This window comes from Aethalodelphis obliquidens, unplaced genomic scaffold (genome assembly GCF_003676395.1).
Source record: "Aethalodelphis obliquidens isolate GAN/ISIS:26980383/991018 unplaced genomic scaffold, ASM367639v1 scaffold76, whole genome shotgun sequence".
In the NCBI taxonomy this organism is placed as follows: Eukaryota; Metazoa; Chordata; class Mammalia; order Artiodactyla; family Delphinidae; genus Aethalodelphis; species Aethalodelphis obliquidens.
In genome coordinates this window covers 3,700,725-3,721,140 of record NW_020838020.1, presented here as the reverse complement: position 1 = coordinate 3,721,140, position 20,416 = coordinate 3,700,725, and the positions used below count along the sequence as shown (strand labels likewise).

The 20,416-nt window shown below is 35.8% G+C and overlaps 1 protein-coding gene across 4 annotated transcripts in view; it reads right to left on the bottom strand.

The window, feature by feature from the left end:
• PCDH9 (protocadherin 9) overlaps window positions 1–20,416 on the bottom strand; it is a 986,051-nt gene that overhangs the window by 679,692 nt on the left and 285,943 nt on the right. The window lies entirely within an intron of this gene.

Sequence of the window (20,416 nt, the reverse complement as noted above, 5' to 3'; positions counted from 1 at the left end):
GAGTTTAATGTATTTCATATATTGAAGATATATGAAAATATAAAGAATATTATACCATTACATTTATGAGCACATTTTACTTTAATTTACTGCCTTAAGAATATTTTGCAAAGGTCATATATAACACCTGTGAATAGGGTACACACTATGGTACTGAGTATTTAACAGCAATAAGGATCAAAAAGAAAACATAGCAAGGGCCATAAATATATAATCCTAAATTATAAAACTGAGTGAAAGCTGGGGAATCCAGGAGTCACTGGCCTTCTCAAAACTATAAAGTCTTTATGGATTTTATGGCAAAATATCTCTTCTATTTCTGACCTTACCACAAATTCTATCTTTTAGAAATAATTCCTAATGGAATTTCAGTAGCCTGAAGGGGATAATATGTAGTTAATATGAATCATTCAAGAAAAGCTCCAAAAATGTTCACTTTTCTGCAAAATGAAGCCACCATATGCCTTGCACAAAATATATGTTCAAAAACTGTGCTATATTTTTGCCATAAATTTTTCATCCTTATCACAAATAGTCTCCTAAATTTTAAAATGAAAGAATAGTGAAGAAGTCACATTTTAGCATAAGCATATACAATGTTAATCAAATAATACTGACGGTTGATTTTACGGCGTATAATTCAACTGTACTCAATTGCAAGCTTGCCTTTCCATGAAGCATCACTTTGGCAGGCAGCTGGTTGGCATGGCAGCAGGAAAGTGTACAATGGCCAGAATATTCAAGGTCAGACAATTCATCTGCATATTCACTCTGTACACATCAATCTCTGATATCTCATAATAAGAGGTAAAGTAAGCACACCTATGCTAAAGTACTTACCTTATTTGTCTGTCAAAACAGCCCTGATGATAAAAAATTATTATCTCCATTTCACAAACAAGAAAACCAAGAGTCAGAGACAGTAGTTGTTAGTATAAATTTCACTGTAAAAAAATAAACTTTGGTTTAAAAATGAACTGATAAACATGTTCTCCTTCCAAAAAGTATTCCCAAGTATGAGTGTTATGACAGGTATGCAGATTACTGCAGTACAGGCTTAATATAATTGTTATTGGAAGTATGAAGATAAAGTCCTTAAGAGTTTAGAAACAACATATTGATACAATTTTATTTTTTTGTTGTTGTTGATGGTAGACAGGAGTGTTGGTGGGGACAGGCCTCATGGAGGCAGATTTAAATGAAGATTAAAGGATTGGAGCAGAGGGAGAGAATAAACTATAGTAGGAGTTTAGAGATGAAAATGTATGGAATCATTATTTAGAGAAGAATAAATAATGCATTTTGGCTTGAAATTAAGTTACCTTTAGGGGAAACATTTGAGAAAGTTTAGAAAGGTATGTCAGGAGTGAAATTGTACAGGACCTTGCACAGCCAGCCTAAGGTGTTTATACATTTTAGGAGGAAGCAGTGGGATTAGAGCGCTGACATAATTAAAAGTACTCTTTAATAAGGTAAATCTGTCTTCAATAGTTGGAGGACTGAACAAGAAGCACTGGATGAAGAGGAAAGTCAAGCAGTTACTGGAACTACCTAAACTGGAGGGAAATAAAATATGGTAGGGAATGTTAAAAATGGGGAAAATTGGTATGAGAGATACTACAGAAATAGAATTGACAATACTTATTAACAAATGTGGGCCTCTGGAGGCTAAAGAACTTTTCAAATATACTTTCATAAGTAGAAGTTGTATGACTCAGAATAGTGGTGACTTTGACATAAGCTGGAGACTCTGGAGAAATGGTTGGTTTACCATAGTCATTTGGACATTCTATGCTAACCAGTTATCTGGAGACTTCCAACAGCATAAATGTTAATATTTGTATGAAGAGAAGTAGATGCAGTTCATACTTGTAGAAATTTAAGCATACAGTAGAAATTTAATGAATTGTTGGTGATGAATGATTGACCAGTAAATCTAAATAACAGTTAAGGACTTCTGAAAAAAAAAAAAATCAGTTGCTACATGAGCTATATCATAGTGATGTCTTGCCCTTTTACTCTTCAAAATTATTCATGCCTGCTTTTGGGAAGGAGGTTGGAATGCAGAATTTGTATTTAGGATCCTGATTTATATGCCTCTTTCTTTTTGCTTCATTCTTGAGTATGTACAGAAAAAAAATAAATTATGACACTAAATAGCTTATCTTTAATTGTAAGCTCCATAATACAAAATCATCTTCAGAATGTTTGGAAAAATGAATAATGTAAAGCAGGAAATAGGTAAATGCCCAAGGTTTTTAAACAAATATTAAAATGAGTGGCAAATATTAACATTTGGTCAAGAAAGACTACTGTACTTAGCAGTCAAATACTACGATATTAACTAACTGACCAAATGAAGGCCTAGGTTTTCAAGATGCTTCGCAACTTCGTTCACTTCAAGAATGTTTGAAAGTCTCCTTTGTTTTCCATTTTTAAAGCATTATCATCACACTTAATTACTAAGCCTTTTTGAAAATTATTCAGCATTTTAGGTTTGAAACTACCTAAAATAGATAGTAGGGTGTCTATTTTTGCATAGAAAATTGCTATGTGAGAGCACCCAATTTAATCTAGCGTATATGCTAAATCAGGGCTTAAAAGAAAAAAAATAAACTTTCTCTTAATCTTTTCAGTTCTTTCAGTCGATAAAACAAGTAGGCGTACTCGCTTGGCTTAATACGCTTTAAAGAGAGAGTTCTGCATGTGAAGTGACAAAAGCTTGCTGGATGTTTTATTATGCATTCTTTTCTTTGTATCTTAGAGGACATTTATACAAAATGGTATTTCCCTTTTAGGTGTGCATCATAACACATCGAAGGAAAGATGGCATTTCCAGACAAGTCTTTCATCCTGTGACAGCTGAATTATTCTCTTCCAAATATGCAAAAACAACAGATTTTCATTTTGTTCAAGGCTTTACATCATCATTAAAAAGGCTTTTGGAATTTGTTCCAGTCATCAAAAATGTGGAACTAGGAGAGAGAATAAATATTGAGGTACCAATATCACACCATCTCTGAGACAGGATTGAAACCTCTGAAAAAGCATGTGCAATTACAGAGAACCTTCTCACTGTAAACAGAAAAGCCAAGGTCTTACAAATAAATGGAGTAGGCAGCTTATGGGATGTGATTAGAGGGGCAAGCCAGATGCTCCTATCTAAAAATATCTCTCCCGCCTGCTACCTTTAGAATTTATTCCTCTGCATCTTGGAGGCTTTTTTGATCAGCAAGAGACCCCCATTAAAATATAAATACTCCCGGGAGATGCAGAGCCTTAATCTTTTATCAACTATCATCTTAGTGGACTAGTGGAATGAAACAAGAAATAGAATAGAGCTTTGGAAAAAATGTTTAGAGAAACAAGATAAAGGTGAAAGGGATACTGGCAGGAGAGAGAAAACCCTGAAATAGGAATTTCTATATTTCACAATTTTGTCGGCACCAGTTCTGAGTAAACTGGGTTTTATGTGAAAGAAAGAAAAAGACACAGAGCTATTCAAGAAATTTTTAACAATTTCTATTTAATAGAAAAATCCAGTGGTTAGAAGAAATGTCTTTTGACCTTGATAGGTCTAAGTTTTATATCAATTCTATTTACTTTTAAATGACTATGGAAATATCAGTTAATCTTGGTAAATAAAATTATCATATTAAATGGAAAATAATAATGCATACCATAGGATTTCTGTAAGTATTAAATTAGGTGATGTATATGGTGTCACAAATTAATAATATTTAACAAAAATCAGATTTGGCTATAACTTAAAAATAGTTGTGTATCCTCCAATTTAATCCACAGAATTCCCTCAGAAGTTGGTGATTCTCTCACCTGTGTCTGTGACATCATACAGCAGTGGAGTAAAATCAGAAAGAAGGGGCTTCCCTGGTGGCGCAGTGGTTGAGAGTCCGCCTGCCGATGTAGGGCACACGGGCTCGTGCCCCGGTCTGGGAAGATCCCACATGCTGCGGAGCAGCTAGGCCCGTGAGCCATGGTCTCTGAGCCTGCGCTTCCGGAGCCGGTGCTCCGCAGCGGGAGAGACCACAACAGTGAGAGGCCCGCGAACCGCAAAAAAAAAAAAAAAAAATCAGAAAGGAGATTCAGATCTAGGTTTTGTCACTTGATAGCTGTGAGATTTGTAGCACTTCATTCAACCTTTAGAAATGTTCATTTCCTCATCTAATCATTATTGCTACGCTGTGCCAGGTAGGATTCTTTTGAAAATACGAGATAATTTATGTAGAATATCTAATGTTAGGGGACATAGTAGTTTCACAATAAAGGATATTTGTCTGTGATATATTTTACTCAGTATTATTACTTAAATGAAAATTTCAGCTTCTTTTCTGGGAAAATACTGTTTTCTCTTGGTAACTTAAGTTGTGTATATTTGGTTAAAAAAAGATTGTCCTCCTGGGACTTATCTGGTTGTCCAGTGGTTGAGAATCCACCTTCCAGTACAGGGGACATGGGTTCAACCCCTGGTTGGGGAGCTAAGATCCCACATGCCACAGGGCAACTAAACCCGTGCACTGCAACTATTGAGCCCATGTGCTACAACTAGAGAGAAACCTGCAAGCCACAATGAAAGATCCTGCAAGCCACAACTAAGACCTGATGCAGCCAAAAATAAATAAATAAATAAAATATTTTTAAAAAAAGATTGTCTTCTTAATGTCTAATAATCTTAAGTGGCAGAATTTTAAAATACAAAACAGGATACCATAGGTATGTATACACAGAAAATTCTTTCCTAGAAAATATCTACTCAGCGCTGCCAAGACCTTGACAAGGAAAATAAACATTCAAGACAGGTGATCATGTGTATTTTTCAAAATGATTAAAACCATGTGAAGTGCTTAAAATTGTCTACTTAACAACAAACAGCTCTGCTTCTCCAAGCTATCTATCCATCCATCTGTCACATGGCATGGGACAGGTTTTCTCATTGTGTATTTATTTTTTCTCATTACTAAGGACAGCTGGTAGAATGTGAATTTCTATCAGATACACTTAACCCTTGGCTTGTAAGCAAGAAAAATATTGAATTTTATCATTTAATTTATTTTTCTCAACATTTACTGGGTGAAATGTCTTCCATTCCACTCTGTTTCTTGGTTATCAGTAAAGCTATAGAGCATAGTGCAATGAGCTCTTAAATTACTCTGCAAAGCCTCTAGTCCAATAGGTTATTAACCAATGTTTCATAATAATGAAGAATTTGGGTGTTAAGTATTAATTTATTCCTCTCTCCCTCTCTTTCTCTTTTTCTGCTTTTCAGTGCACTAGAAATGCATACCATTTGCTCATGGTGATGGCAAATGGTACCACAAATGAGGTGAAGATATATAGGGACATATCCAAGTGCAAGTCTCCCAAAGCAGCCTACACTGAAAGGTGCCTGGGGAGGATGAGGAAACTAGAATACATTTCGCTTAGCCACAGAGTTTTCTTACACATCAGAAAGAGTGACTGTTGACATAATTGGACTCATAACTTCAAATCAGAAAGAAGCAGCAGTCATAAATGAAAATGTCATCAAAGATCCTGTTTTCACAGAAGCAGCCTGTGTGCTCATGTTAAATGCTGAGGGCATGAACAGGAAAGACAGAGCAAGGATGAGTGTATCTGAGCCAAAAGATCTCCCTGTGCCGCCCCTTTCTACTAGAGTCATTATCCTTAATGACTCAGATGTGGAAACACCAAACCAGGTCTCCCAACAAAAACAGACAGAATTGATGATGCTATCTAGATTTTCCTCACTGAACTTTCAATAGCATTTGTTTAAAGAGAGGGGATTTTGGGGTTGCACTTTTCTGATAACAACCTTAATTTCCTCATTCCCTTTTTATATGTAGATACAGTTTCTATCTCCTAAGTGCCTGCAGGTATCTATCCATTTAAAAGAAAATCAAAGGAGAAGGTGAATTTGTATGTTAATCCTCTCCCTATAAAATAAACATGGGGTGTGTTGTAATTATTTCTTTCATCTGTTACTAGTGATGTCTTTAACTAAAGTAGGGGGGTGAGCATCTGTACTAAGGTAAGCAAGTTGGCTCTGCTGAAGACTTAGTAACTCTGCAAGTCATTTCTCTGAATTTTGTGGCATCTTCTAAACTCACATTCCTATGGATGGATGTCTCACGTGGTTGTGCAGAGACCAGTTTTCTTCATGAAATAGCTGGGTGCTGACAGAGCACTCTAGAGTACAAATGCTTCTCCAGCAAAATCACAATAGATTGTGGAAAGCTCCTTGGGCAGTGATTGATACAAATCCTGCTTCCCCGTATTTATTGAATGATGTTCAACCTCCTGCCATCTACAACAACACTATCCTAATTATTCAAGCTGACATTTCTCACTACAATGTTATTTGACGGCCTCACAGACATGTTTAAAAAAAATTAGTGTAAGTAAATAGTTTATTTCAAGTACACAAAAGTTCCTAGCATATCATAGGTACTCTAGAAATGTGGTTCTCATTCTTAAGGTCAACTTTTTCTTATTCTTCTCATCCAATATAAAATTTTTCTCATAACAGAGTCTAATAGTTTACCTGGGAAGTAAGTAGTAATTTAAAACCAAGAACTGTAAAGTATGAAATGTATGCTCAGAGATATAAGGGATACTAATTATGAGCTGGAGCCTGCATTATATCTTGGCTACTCATCCCCTCCCCAGTGTGAAAGCAGGAGGCACCAAAACAGGTCACCAGATTTATGATTTTTGAGAAAAAAAATGTCAAAACTGGAATGCATATACTGTAAGCACTAGATCCTACAAAAATCTGCTAGTTAAGAATAATCATCAAAAGGTGAGAATATATAATTTTTTTAAATTTTACCTTAAAATGCTAACACTGAAGCCATATGCCATAATATTGCAACTATTCACTATGTGCTCTCTCAAATCAGGGACCTAGTAGGATTTGTTCATCCCTGTGTCCCCAGTGCCTACAATGACTGGAACATGGCACATGCTCAAAAACACTTGCTGATCCAATGAATGAATATTCCATTACATATCTTAATGGCAAGGTTGGTCATTGAAATATCTATTTTATTTCTTATATATACTCATAAACTTGTTCTCAAAATTTCTTAGCAAATATTCTAGAGTACAGGTTATTATTGCAAAAATATTACACAAATTATTTCTAACAGCATCAGAGTCTCCAACATTTCCTTTCTGCTTTCTCTTTCCTCATTACAAGTCAACCCTCTAACCTGCACCCATTAATAATATGGGGGGGTGTTATTATTACACACTTGTAACTCCTTGTTTTTCCATTCTACTCCTCACTAACAAACCCAATGGGCAGTGTATGTTTGAAATAGCTTTCTTCCTAGGAATCTTACCTAGTGTATCTAGTATACGTATTTTTCTTCTTGGATTCAGAATTCTACTGGGTGAGCTTACATTAAATATGGGATAAGGGAATTGAATCATGGACAATCAAGAAAAACACACTCTATTTCCTGCAGATACTTGAGTCATAATAGTCATCTTCACATTTCCCCTTTGCTTCCAACTGGAATATAGTGGTTCTGTAGTTCTCAGCAAACCAACTGATATTTCTGGTCCATGTGAAAACGCAGGATGCCTCACACGTGATGGTACAATTTGGTCAGAGCACACTATCAAGTGAAGAAAGCTCTGGGTCAACAGTCTAGAAGAGTGGAGCTGGAAAGTAACATCTGCCAAGTATCAGAAGCTGCTGTAACCTTGAAATAATGCAATTATTTACTTTTCTTACTGTCCTGACTGCTTCTAGCCCATGCCTTATGACACCATGACACTATGACTCTCTCTCTCTCTATGTGCATATGTGTACTATATTTATACATATAAAATCCTATATGTATGTAGCTGTATATATATATATATATATATATACATTATATGTATTATATATATGTGATCTTACAAAGACACTGCAAGATGGAAACTTATTTTCTCCACTTCATTCATAAAACTAGTATTTAGAAAGATTACATACTTTGTACAAAGCCACCTGACTAGTAATCGGAGAAATGGATTCAAACCTAGGCCAACTAATCTACACTAGTTGCATTGCCTCCTACAAATTTTTGACCAAAATATTAGATAGGCTGAAGCTGAAGGAAAGAGTTTTTGGGTTGTTGCAAGAGCAACATTAGTTTGAATGACAACTGTGACACATCAAGTGTGCTAGAGTGTATCAGCAAAGGGAACCTGGGCTCTTCCCTATTGCCTCTTTGTTGAAACCTCAGAGTTGTAGATTACTGCAGAGCTCAGCTAATGGCCTGGCCCATGCTCTGAGCACAAAAAGTGTAATTTCACAATACCCTGTCTATCTCACAGAACAAGGACACTTAGATTAGGAACCTCCCTCCTAAACTCCCTGGCCCTCAGATCAAACATCTTAAATCACAACTTGGATTGCCACTTACCCTTTCTTTTTTTATGTTTTAATTTAATTTAATTTATTTTTTTATACAGCAGGTTCTTATTAGTCATCCATTTTATACACATCAGTGTATACATGTCAATCCCAATCACCCAATTCAGCACACCACCACCACCACCACCACCCTGCCGCTTTCCCTGCTTGGTGTCCATACATTTGTTCTCTACACCTGTGTCTCAATTCCTGCCCTGGAAACCAGTTCATCTTAACCATTTTTCTAGGTTCCACATACGTGCATTAATATACGATATTTGTTTTTCTCTTTCTGACTTACTTCACTCTGTATGACAGTCTCTAGACACATCTATATCTCAACAAATGACCCAATTTCGTTCCTTTTTATGGCTGAATAATATTCCATTGTATATATGTACCACAACTTCTTTAGCCATTCGTCTGTCAATGGGCATTTAGGTTGCTTCCATGACCTGGCTGTTGTAAATAGTGCTGCAATGAACATTGGGGTGCATGTGTCTTTTTGAATTATGGTTTTCTCTGGGTATATGCCCAGTAGTGGGATTGCTGGATCATATGGTAATTCTATTTTTAGTTTTTTAAGGAACCTCCATACTGTTCTCCTTAGTGGCTGTATCAATTTACATTCCCACCAACAGTGCGAGAGGGTTCCCTTTTCTCCACACCCTCTCCAGCATTTGTTGTTTGTAGATTTTCTGATGATGCCCATTCTAACTGGTGTGAGGTGATACCTCATTGTAGTTTTGATTTGCATTTCTCTAATAATTAGTGATGTTAAGCAGCTTTTCATGTGCTTCTTGGCCATCTGTATGTCTTCTTTGGAGAAAAGTCTATTTAGGTCTTCTGCTCATTTTTGGATTGGGTTGTTTCTTTAATATTGAGCTGCATGAGCTGTTTATGTATTTTGGAGATTAATCCTTTGTCCGTTGATTCATTTGCAAATATTTTCTCCCATTCTGAGAGTTGTCTTTTCATACTGTTTATGGTTCCTTTGCTGTGCAAAAGCTTTTAAGTTTCATTAGGTCCCATTTGTTTATTTTTGTTTTTACTTCCATTACTCTAGGAGGTGGATCAAAAAAGATCTTGCTGTGATTTATGTCAAAAAGTGTTCTTCCTGTTTTCCTCTAAGTGTTTTATAGTGTCTGGTCTTACATTTAGGTCTCTAATCAATTTTGAGTTTATTTTTGTGTATGGTGTTAGGGAGTGTTCTAATTTCATTCTTTTACATGTAGCTGTCCAGTTTTCCCAGCACCACTTATTAAAGAGACTGTCTTTTCTCCATTTTATATCCTTGCCTCCTTTGTCATAGATTAGTTGACCATAGGTGTGTGGGTTTATCTCTGGGCTTTCTATCTTGTTCCAATGATCTATGTTTCTGTTTTTGTGCCAGTACAGTATTGTCTTGATTACTATAGTTTTATAGTATAGTCAGAAATCAGAGAGTCTGATTCCTCCAGCTCTGTTTTTTTTCCCTCAAGACTGCTTTGGCTATTCAGAGTCTTTTGTGTCTCCATGCAAATTTTATTTTTTTTTGTTCTAGCTCTGTGAAAAATGTCATTGGTAATTTGATGGAGATTGCATTGAATCTGTAGATTGCTTTGGGTAGTTTAGTCATTTTCACAATAGTGATTCTTCCAATCCAAGAACATAGTATATCTCTCCATCTGTTTGTATCATCTTTAATTTATTTCATCAGTGTCTTATAGTTTTCTGCATACAGGTCTTTTGTCTCCCTAAGTAGGTTTATTCCTAGGTATTTTATTCTTTTTGTTGCAATGGTAAATGGGAGTGTTTCCTTAATTTCTCTTTCAGATTTTTCATCATTAGTGCATAGGAATGCAAGAGATTTCTGTGCATTAATTTTGTATCCTGCAACTTTGCCAAATTCATTGATTAGCTCTAGTAGTTTTCTGGTGGCATCATTAGGATTCTCTATGTATAGTATCATGTCATCTGTAGTGATAGTTTTAATTCTTCTTTTACAATTTAGATTCCTTTTATTTCTTTTTCTTCTCTGATTGCCATTGTTAGGACTTCCAAAACTATGTTGAATAATAGTGGTGAGAGTGGACATCCTTGTCTTGTTCCTGATCTTATAGGAAATGCTTTCAGTTTTTCACCATTGAGAATGATGTTTGCTGTGGGTTTGTCGTATATGTCCTTTATTATGTTTAGGTAGGTTCCCTCTGTGCCCACTTTCTGGAGAGTTTTTATCATAAATGGGTGTTGAATTTTGCCAAAAGCTTTTTCTGCATCTACTGAGGTGATTGTATGGTTTTTATTCTTCCATTTGTTAATATGGTATATCACATTGATTGGTTTGCGTATACTGAAGAATCTTTGCATCCCTGCTATAAATCCCACTTGGTCATGGTGTATGATCCTTTTAATGTGTTGTTTAATTCTGTTTGCTAGTATTTTGTTGAGGATTTTTGCATCTATATTCATCAGTGATATTGGTCTGTAATTTTCTTTTTTTGTAGTATCTTTGTCTGGTTTTGGTATCAGGGTGATGGTGGCCTCATAGAATGAGTTTGGGAGTGTTCCTTCCTCTGCAATTTTTTGGAAGAGTTTGAGAAGGATGGGTGTTAGTTCTTCTCTAAATGTTTGATAGAATTCATCTGTGAAGCCATCTGGTCCTGGACTTTTGTTTGTTGGAAGATTTTTATTCACAGTTTCAATTTCATTATTTGTGATTGGTCTGTTCATATTTTCTATTTCTTCCTGGTTCAGTCTTGGAAGGTTATACCTTTCTAAGAATCTGTCCATTTCTTCCAGGTTGTCCATTTTCTTGGCATAGAGTTGCTTGTAGTAGTCTCTTAGGATGCTTTGTATTTCTGCAGTGTCTGTTGTAACTTCTTTTTCATTTCTAATTGTATTGATTTGAGTCCTCTCCCTTTTTCTTTATGAGTCTGGCTAATGGGTTATCAATATTGTTTATCTTCTCAACCAGCTTTTAGTACTATTGATCTTTGCTATTGTTTTCTTTGTTACTATTTCATTTATTTCTGCTCTGATCTTTATGATTTCTTTCCTTTTGCTAATTTTGGGTTTTGTTTGTTCTTCTTTCTCTAGTTCCTTTAGGTGTAATGTTAGATTGTTTATTTGAGATTTTCTTGTTTATGAGGTAGGCTTGTGTAGCTACAAACTTCCCTCTTAGAAAAGATTTTGCTGCATCCCATAGGTTTTGGATCATCGTGTTTTCATTGTCATTTTTCACCAGGTATTTTTTGACTTCCTCTTTGATTTCTTCAGTGAACTCTTGGTTATTTAGTAATGTATTGTTTAGCCTCTATGTGTTTGCGTTTTTTACGTTTTTTTCCCCCTGTAATTCATTTCTAATCTCATAGTGTTGTGGTCAGAAAAGATGCTTGATATGATTTCAATTTTCTTACATTTATTGAGGCTTGATTTGTGACCCAAGATGTAATCTATCCTAGAGACTGTTCCATGCACACATGAGAAGAAAGTGTAATCTGCTGTTTTTGGATGGAATGTCCTATAAATATCAATTAAATTTATCTGGTCTATTGTGTCATTTAAAGCTTCTGTTTCCTTATTTATTTTCATTTTGAATGATCTGTGTAAGTGAGGTGTTGCAGTCCCCCACTATTATTTTGTTACTGTCAATTTCCTGTTTTATAGCTGTTAGCAGTTGCCTTATGTATTGAGGTTTTCCTATGTTGGGTATATATATATTTATAATTGTTATATCTTCTTCTTGGATTGATCCCCTTATTATTATGTAGTCTCCTTTCTTGTCTCTTGTAACATTCTTTATTTTAAAGTCTATTTTATCTGATATGAGTATTGCTACTCCAGCTTTCTTTTGATTTCCATTTGCATGGAATATCTTTTTCCATCCCCTCACTTTCAGTCTGGATGTGTCCCTAGGTCTGAAGTGGGTCTCTTGTATACAGCATATATATATATGGGTCTTGTTTTTGTATCCATTCAGCAAGCCTGTGTCTTTTGGTTAGAGCATTTAATCCATTCACGTTTAGGGAATTATTGATATGTGTGTTCCTATTACTATTTTCTTAATTGTTCTGGGTTTGTTTTTGTAGGTCCTTTACTTCTCTTGTGTTTCCCACTTAGAGAAGTTCCCTTAGCATTTGTTGTAGAGCTGGTTTGGTGGTGCTGAATTCTCTTAACTTTTGCTTGTCTGTAAAGCTTTTGATTTCTCCATCAAATCTGAATGAGATGCTTGCTGGATAGAGTAATCTTGGTTGTAGGTTCTTCCCTTTCATCACTTTAAGTATATCACACCATTCCCTTCTGGCTTGTAGAGCTTGTGCTGAGAAATCAGCTGTTAACCTTATGGGAGTTCTCTTGTATGTTTTTTATCCTTTTTTCCCTTGCTGTTTTTAATAATTTTCTTTGTCTTTAATTTTTTTGCCTATTTGATTACTAGGTGTCTTGGAGTGTTTCTCCTTGGGTTTATCCTGTATGGGACTCTCTTCTTGGACTTGGGTGCCTATTTCCTTTCCCATGTTAGGTATGTTTTCGACTATAATCTCTTCAAATATTTCCTCTGGTCCTTTCTCTCTCTCTTCTCCTTCTGGAACCCCTATAATGTGAATGTTGTTGTGTTTAATATTGCCCCAGAGGTCTCTTAGGCTGTCTTCATTTCTTTTCATTGTTTTTTCTTTATTCTGTTCCACAGCAGTGAATTCCACCATTCTGTCTTCCAGGTCACTTATCTGTTCTCCTGCCTCAGTTATTCTGCTATTGATTCCTTCTAGTGTAGTTTTTATTTCAGTTATTGTATTGTTCATCTCTGTTTGTTTGTTCCTTAATTCTTCTAAGTTTTTGTTAAACATTTCTTGCATCTTCTCGATCTTTGCCTCCATTCTTTTTCCCAGGTCCGGGATCATCTCTACTATCATTATTCTGAATTCTTTTTCTGCCTATCTCCACTTCATTTAGTTGTTTTACTGGGGTTTTATCTTGTTCCTTCATCTGGTACATAGCCCTCTGCCTTTTCATCTTGTCTATCTTTCTATAAATGTGGTTTTTGTTCCACAGGCTGCAGGATTGTAGTTCTTCTTGCTTCTGCTGTCTGCCTTCTGGTGGATGAGGCTATCTAAGAGGATTATGCAAGTTTCCTGATGGGAGGGACTGGTGGTAGGTAGAGCTGACTGTTGCTCTGGTGGGAGGAGCTCAGTAAAACTTTAACCCACTTGACTGCTGATGGGTGGGGCTGGGTTCCCTCCCTGTTGGTTGTTTGGCCTGAGGAAACCCAATGCTGGAGACTACCTGGGCTCTTTGGTGGGGCTAATGGCAGACTCTGGGAGGGCTCACACCAAGGATTACTTCCCAGAACTTCTGCTGCCAGTGTCCTTGTCCCCACGGTGAGCCACAGCCACCCCCCACCTCTGCAGGAGACCCTCCAACACTAGCAGGTAGGTCTGATTCAGTCTCCCCTGGGGTCACTGCTCCTTCCCCTGGGTCCTGATGTGCACACTACTTTGTGTTTGCCCTCCAAGAGTGGAGTCTCTATTTCCCCCAGTTCTGTCAAAGTTCTGCAATCAAATCCCAGTAGCCTTCAAAGTCTGATTCTTTAGGAACTCCTCCTCCCGTTGCCAGACCCCCAGGTTGGGAAGCCTGACATGGGGCTCAGAACCTTCACTCCTGTGGGTGGACTTCTGTGGTATAAGTTTTCTCCAGTCTGTGAGTCACTCACCCAGCAGTTATGGGATTTGATTTTACTGTGATTGTGCCCCTCCTATCGTCTCACTGTGGCTCCTCCTTTGTCTTTGGATGTAGGGTATCTTTTTTGGTGATTTTCAGTGTCTTCCTGTCGATGATTGTCCAGCAGCTAGTTGTGATTGTGGTGTTTTCACAAGAGAGAGTGAGATCATGTCCTTCTACTCTGCCATCTTGGTTCCAATCCTGCCACTTATCATTTCTTGATCGTGGCATTCACTATCAATGATCTGATTATTTCAAAGCCCCTTACCAAGTTAAAAAATATGTAACAAGTTAGAATGCAGAGGGATTAGATCCCCTAGTATCTTTAGATACCAGTAGAACTTTAAAAGAGAGAGAGAGAAAAGTGAGAAAGAATATTTAGTCATCCAATTCTTTATTAAGATTTTCAGAGTTAGTAAATTTACTCTCCTAATGAGTTATGTTAATTATTAAAAAATTTAGGAATAGTTAATAGAATATTATTCAAATGAATAAAATCAGCTGCAATCTGCCATCCAAACATTGGCTCTTTGGAGCAAGAAAAATTTCATCTTGCCCCTCTCCTTTCTTTTAATTGATATACAATTGACATATAACAGTGTTTCATGCATACAACATAATGATTCAATATATGTATATACTGCAAAGTTATCACCACAATAAGTTAGTAAACATCCATCACACACATAGTTACAATTATTTTTCTTCTGATGATAACTTTTAGGATCTACTCTCCTAATAACTTCCAAGTACACAATACAGTGTTATTAACTACAGTAACCTTGCTGTATATTACATCCCTAGGACTTATTTTTAAGTGGACGTTTGTACATTTTGACCACCAAATGCCCCCTTTTTAAGGTTCATCAAGTACTATGAATGCTTGATTGTAAGGTAATTTTTTTTTTTTTCCCAAGACTACCCCTCAGAACACAGGAGCCAGACTATGCTGGGCCTCTTTAGGATTCTTTCATGTTAAAAGCACTGTTTGAAGAAGACACATCAGCTTTTGAGAGCTTGAATCAATTTCTGTTTTGGATGCTTACAGAGGTCAACCATTAAAAAGAATAACAAAGTACTTTAACACAGTTTAATGATTAGTTCTGGGATTAATTCAAATTTGCAGTTTTCTATAACTATGTAATGACACATTTTAAAGACCACTTCAAAAATTCGATGGACAATATGTGTGTGTTGTGGCAAAGAAGAATACATACCTAAGCATACCTAAGCATACCTAAGTATACCTAAGTATACCTATGTATACCTAAGTATGCCTAAGTATACCTAAGCATACTCATACCTACAATGAGTAGGGCTGTGTTACTGCTCACTGAGTCATCCCTGTTACCTACAGCAGTGCCTGACTGCCAGGCTGTGCTCAAAATGCATTTGCTGTCTAAAGAAGTGAATGAATATATGGTTAATTGTGGTTTGAAAGAAAAATTTCTAGTGAAAACATTAACTTCAAAAAGTACTATCTGGACTTCCCTGGTGGCGCAGTGGTTAAAAGTTCGCCTGCCGATGCAGGGGACAAGGGTTCATGCCCCGGTCCGGGAGGATGCCACATGCCGCAGAGCGGCTAGGCCCGTGAGCCATGGCCGCTGAGCCTGTGCGTCTGGAGCCTGTGCTCCGCAATGGGAGAGGCCACAACAGTGAGAGGCCCGCATACTGCAAAAAGAAAAAAAAAAAGAAAAAAAAAAAGTACTATCTTTCTAATAACTTGAAAGTGGTGATGATTTGTTAGATGGCCCCCAAGTAACATTAATGATGACTGAGACACGGACAGTGATGTGGCTTAAATTAAGTTTAAAATATTTTTAATGCAATGTGATATTGAAAAAGCAATAACTGTTATTTATATATAGCAAGTACAAATTTGTCTATTTCTTATATCCCTAGATGATTATATATTTAGATAGGTCACTGTTTTTCTGGGAGAATGGGGATTATTTTTATCTAGGGTAGCATTATATTCTAGTTTTTGAGGAATTTGAAGCCTTGGCTTCCAAGTTGGTGTCTATTTAGACTGAAACTCTATACTTCCAGAGGGGATACTCATAAGGTATGATTTTGATTCACCCTAATATGTATTATTGAATATGTGACACCCAGAATTTAATGTAACAGTGCTTTGTAGTTAGATACAGAAGAGAGTGAAGTTTTTATCTCCCTTATTTTGGAAGCTGTGTGATGACTAAAGTAGCTTAAAATTTCATTTGCACTTTGGCAGTCACATCACACTATTGACTAATATTCAGACTTCCTGCAACTAAAATCCCAACATCTTTCTGACTTGTGCTGATAAGCCTCATAATCCTCCAACCATACTTGTGCTGTTAGCTGCACTGAACTCTATTTTTACCCTTACTTTTGTCCAGCTTACAAGATAGCCTTCTAACAGAGTACTGCACCTCCAAATTTCCCATAATCTGCAAATGTGATGCCTGTTATGAATCTATGACCCTACTGAAGTTTTTGATAGAAAAAGCAAATGAAGATGCATTGATGAGGTGTCATGAAGTTAAACACAGACTCTCTCCTAAAGAAATATCAGTCAGTGAATGTTAAATACTTCAGGAAAGTTGCTATGGACTGAAATGTGTCCCCCCCACCAATGACAATTTATACCTAAGCTGAAGCTCTAACCCCTAGTATGATGGTATTTGGAGATTGGGTCTTTGGGAGATAATTAGGTTTCAATGAATCATGAGTGTGAGGACCTCATAGTGGGATTAGGGCCTTGTAGAAAGAGATACCAGAGAGCAATGTGAGGACATAGAAAGAAGAGAGCCATCTGCAAGGCAGGGAGAGGGTCCTTACCAGAACCACAGTATGCTGGTGTTCTGGTCTTGGACTTCCAAGCCTCCAGAATCGTAAGAAAATAAATTTCTCTTGTTTAAGTCACCCAGTCTGTGTTTTTGTTTTTGTTTTTTGGCAGCCTAAGCTGACTAATAAAAAGTAAAATGAAAAGGAAGTTCCATGTAAACGAGAGGAGTTATTACATTTTGGGTGCTCGATTAATATAAGATTTGTAAAAATAAGATAATGGAAGCATCTAATTGGAGAACTTTGGCTCTAAAACAAGGAGAAATATGACTGATGTTTAGAAGAGGAAGAATTATCATGAAATATATTTCAATGGTTGAAATGAAAGCTAATGATGGAAAGAGCAAACCTGGAGATGGAGTAATAAAACTGGAGTGCTTCAAAAGTTGGAGTTATGAGGTAGATTGAATAAGAACATGGAATTCTGTGACTAATTTCACAGATTGCAAGCAATAAGATCAAAGAAAGTAGGAATTGTTCCAAATGACAAAATAGTCAGGAAGTAGCACTGATATAGTACTCTTTTCATGTCATCCTTAAATTGCATGGGACTAGAGATAAACAGTGTGGAGAAAAGAGGAAGAGTCAGTAATATGGATTTAAGTGACTCTAATTTTATAGACATGTACTACAAAGTAGTTAATATTTAAGGTTCCATATTAGTTTTCTTTTATTTTACAAAACTGTTAAAAATGTTTTTCCATTCATTTGTTCCCCTTACAAGTGCAACTAGGACACACTATTCATTGATGTATATTTTTAAAGTTTTTGTTCTGTTATTTTTTCATGAAATTGAACTAGATCTTTTCAGAGCATTTCTATATTAGGCACAGAGCTTTGCCACTGTTTTTTAAGCTAAAAGTCAAACATAAATAAGAGCTCTCCCCACTTCCATTGAAGTGTCACTCAGCAGAGTACCCACGCTAGCGAGGAGGTGGTTCTCTCTACAGAGATTAGTCATGCTGTGTTTTATACTTAGACATTTTTCTCAGAAGTGAAACCATTTAAATTTCCCATCTTATTTTCTGTCTAGTTTTTCTTTGAAAACTTGCTGTTGTTTCTATCCTAAACAACCTTTATCGTTTCTTTCATTTTATGACTTGAGTTTTAAATGATCGCATACAAACGTTTCAATTTGTGGCAAAGTTGGTACATACTTTAAGAGCATATGTGGGTTAATATAATTTTAGATAACAGATTTGCATCCTTAAATATACAAAAATTTCAGGAGATATTCAAATGATATTTTTAAAAGAGTACAACAAAAACATCTATTTGAATAGAGTATTCTTCACATAACTTTGGGAATGTGTAAGAGCTGGCACTGAGAGTCTCCAAAGTCTGAAATGAATGCCATAGCATGTGCTATGAATTAAGTATAATTTAAAAAATTTTAAAAATACAAAACAACATCTTATATCACTCTATAAAGGTGTCTGATATTTGTAAACTACCAATGAGGGCATTCTCTCAATAAGAAAAAAATTCTCAATATATTTAGCCAACTGTAAACCATCCATAATAAAAATATCAATTAATAAATAACTTGAGTAAGAAAAGATATTCTTTTGGCCTAAGAGCTAGAACTAACAACAGTCTTCCCCCAGTCTCAGTCAATGAAATAGAAATCCACAGACTTTCTGAAATGCTTCAGACTCTATTTCAAAAGTTTTCCATGATTTCTGAACTCATTTCACTTACTAAGTTAAATGACTTTTACATCATTTCCTTAGTGACTCTGTACTCTAGAACAGTATCTAGCTTACCAGAATATTTATTGGGGAGTGATTTTGACACTAAGAAGCATAAAGCAAAAAATCCCAAAGAATTATCTGAAAGTTTTGTTTGTGAATTGATTTATAGCCAATAAAGATGAGTATACTTTTGCAACTGAACTGAAATCAAAACACCTCTACTGACCTCATGTTCACTTAAAAATATATTTAATTGCGATCAGAGCTTTTGGTCACCAGCCAAATTAGGTGTTAGTGCTCTATAAACATGTTACAGAAGCAGTTTAAGAGAAAATAATCACAAAATAATTTTTAAAAGTGACATATATAATTAAATTTTCCAAGCAATGCCATATCATTGGACCCCATGTGAATTCAGTATCTTGTTGACTACCATCAAAGCTATACAGCAATAATTATTTTATCCACTTTCTTTCCTCCAGTAATTTTGAAAATCTTATAAAGAATTTATGATAGGAATTCAGTTACTCCAAAAAATTTCAAAGGCTGAAGTGGGTTCATGGAAGGAGATGGTCTCCTGTTAATTAAATTCTTCCCAAGAAATAATGAAGGTCACTCTCACATTATTATTTACTTCTTGGGATTTAATATAAAGTTAAGATTATAAATAATTTTCTTTAGAAGCTATTATATTTTAGCCATTGATGTTGTAAAGATTACTTTAACAGAATATAATTGGGTAGTTAAAACAGAAAATAGCAGCATTCATTACAGTTTCTTTCTTTGAATTTTATTTTATTTATTTATTTTATACAGTAGGTTCTTATTAGTTATCTATTTTATACATATTAGTGTATATATGTCAAACCCAATCTCCCAATTCATCCCACCACCACCCTCCACCCCCCATTACACTTTTAATGTACCATATAAAATGAAGATAGATATTTTTCAAAGGGAAATAGGATCACTACATCAATTCTTAATAATAATATTCAATTAACTTATAAAACTTCAAAACAATGTTGATTAATTTTTCTAATTATTAAAAAAACATACATATTTAACAATGGCTGGCTTGGTTTCTATGGAAGGTATACTGTATAGACTATCAATTGTTAAAATAAGCAAAATGTTACACAGTTTACTTATTGGTCATCTAAACATTAGCAGTTGTGGAAAATCCATATAAATGGATGGAGATATATTTAAATATTTATAGATATTTAAAACTTCTGAACATCTTCTACTTGTTGTTTCTTCAACTGATTTGTACAAAAAATACCATGACCATAATACCTATAGTACAAAAACCTTACCATTTTTATTTTTCTTTAAACAACCACACAGTTTAAAATGGACTGAAAAAGAAACATTGATTAATTTTAAAGCATATGTTCCAATACTCTATTCGTATATCTTTATTTTTTTTTTTCTTTGCGGTACGCGGGCCTTTCACAGTTGTGGCCTCTCCCATTGGGGAGCACAGGCTCTGGACGCACAGGCTCAGCGGCCATGGCTCACGCACGGTCCCAGCCGCTCGGCGGCATGTGGGATCTTCCTAGACGGGGGCACGAACCCGTGTCCCTTGCATCAGCAGGCGGACGCTCAACCACTGCACCACCAGGGAAGCCCTATTGGTGTATTATTTTAAAGGGTGTTATAAAAGCAAGCAAAGAGCTCATTTTTGAGTTTATTTATGTAACATGGGGTTTATATCCCTGAAATAAGATCCACTAGACTTTGAGCATAATGATGGCAAGAAATAAGT